Raw genomic sequence first — 2,350 nt, 5'->3', positions numbered from 1 at the left:
CATCCAAAGGGGAATTTAAATTTTCCAAGATATAAAGCAGTATCTGTTTCTCAAGTCAGAGCTTCAGAATTTGTCACAATAGCAGTGTGCTTGGCCATGTCAGACACTGAGGCGCAGCTGGCTCCCAACATCTCCCCCTTTTTTATAGATTGATAAGCAGGCCTTAAATTAATGGAGGCTATGATTGGCTTCGCGGTGACAGTGTCTGTCTTAGGTCGTCCTCCTTAAGGAAAGGAAGCTTACCCGTCATTGACTATTGAACCATCTACTAGCTGGCCCACTATGACTGTGCCTGGCTTGGGTCGTCCCTCTTTTAGGGAACTTATCCGTCTTTGGCTAACCAGTTGTGTTATGGGGCCAAGCCTCGCGAAGCCAAGCGTGGGGGTGGAAATGGAGCGCTGCTGTCTTTTTTATTTAATAAATGGAAGCCGTGGATATTGGAAGCGACATCTCGAATAGCACCGCTTAAGAGTCTGAACGTGACTGGAAAGAGAATGAGAATTAAAATAATAATGAATATGGTGGACCCAACAGACAACAGAATAGAAAAGTCTTTGCTGTCCAACATAAGTCTGTAGACTACTAAGGAAGGAGGAAGCCACAACAGTCGAATCTAGAAGATCTGGAGACTGGCTTACATCATGAATTTGTTGATGAAGGGTAGATAAATCTAAGCTAAGATCACTATGATTCCATATGCCTGTAATGTGACATTGAATTTGTTCCCAGCTATGGATAGAGGAATTAATCTCCAGAGGGGTAACACAAATCCAAGTATATGTATGATGGCAACTAAAAGAATTTCTAACTTTGAGAGTCATTAACTCATTACCTGTGTGGAGTACAGCTTTCCTCAAGGGCATTAACCTTAGCATCTAACTTTCTGTCTATAAGCTCTTGAGTAGCCAAAGCTAAAGAAACATTTTTTGACAGCTGATCTACATGATGGGCAGTATGTATGTTTTGTACAAGTGCCATGGTGGAGGCAGCAAAGGAGCCTGTAATAGTTATTAAAGCAGTAATTCCTAGAATGAGTTCTGCAGCTACATGTTCAGATCTGACTAAAAAATTAGTAACTGTCTAAAGAACTTGCAATCCTGGGTCTTTATACCAAGGAGAGTCTAGCTTAACCAGTATGGGCAAGTAGGGAGGTTGTTATACAATAAGCAATGCCCTGAGATTTGTGGTAGGGGATACACAGGAACTGTTAACACATTTTGTACATGAGACATTGAACAGGGAATTGTTATGAATTATACTAAAAATACTATGACGAGTAACCATAAGAAAAACATAAGGTGCTGCAATACAGGCTTCAATAGAGTACAAGGTAGGCTTTCCAGAAGAGGGGCAGTAAAAAGTAACAGGTGCGGTGGCAAGAACAGCCGTCCATAGGTGAGGTTGAACATAAGAACGATCAAAATTGGCTGATATTATGGGAGGAACCATCCATTAACATGTCGATTGACAGGCAGATTGCGAGGGACATAGTTATCCTTCCACAAGTAGTGCTGAGAGGCTGAAAAGAATGGTAATCTAGGGAAGGTTGAGGTATAGACCAGTCAAAGATATTAAAAGGATACTGGTTAAGAGGGAAAGCGACAGCCTGAGAATATAAACAAGGAATCCAGACTGGAAAGTCAACATTATCATTAATAAGTGGCCAGTGACTTGTATCCCATTGTGAAAGTTTGAGACAATTTTGAAATTTGGATGGACGTATGGTGAAATTAGATGGAGTAGTGGGATCAGGACCTCTCAGGCGCATGAAAGGTGAAAGGCCACGTTTTTTGGAGATAGACGAGATCGCTGTTTGGGGGAAGGGGTGCAGGAGAGGTCGTCAGAACAGTTTTAAATGAAGTAGGGAGTCAGCCAGGTATAGATACGGAAGAACTGAGCTGAAAGCAAATAGGAGGACCACTAGATTAGCCAAAAAAGGAAAAGTTAGTATTAGATTGGCGAGTAATAAAGGAGGAGGACATGCCACCTAAAAATGTGAGTAGCATCATTATACACTGGAATAGGTTTAGAGTCCCAAGTGTGAGTTGTAAAACTGGTGGTTGAGGGACATATGCCCAATTAACAGTACTTCCTGAAACAGTCAATACATGACAAGAAATGATAGCAAGCATGGCCAGAAAGGAGTAGGCTGCGATCCTTGTTCGTGAACAATTTCTTACACTGCCTTCATGAGTGCCTTTGCTTGGCCCCAAGTTGGTGGTTGAGAAGTGAGTGTGGATCTGGCGGAGCGATGCCCACGAAGTGGAGGAGGAGGTGGAGGATGAAGAGGTGGATCATGGAGTGTCAGGGTGCTGAGTGGCTGGACAAGAGGCTCAACCCAAACGGAGGA

Source organism: Hipposideros armiger, unplaced genomic scaffold (assembly GCF_001890085.2).
Source record: "Hipposideros armiger isolate ML-2016 unplaced genomic scaffold, ASM189008v1 scaffold_773, whole genome shotgun sequence".
Taxonomy (NCBI): Eukaryota; Metazoa; Chordata; class Mammalia; order Chiroptera; family Hipposideridae; genus Hipposideros; species Hipposideros armiger.
Note: the sequence above shows the minus strand (reverse complement) of the source record.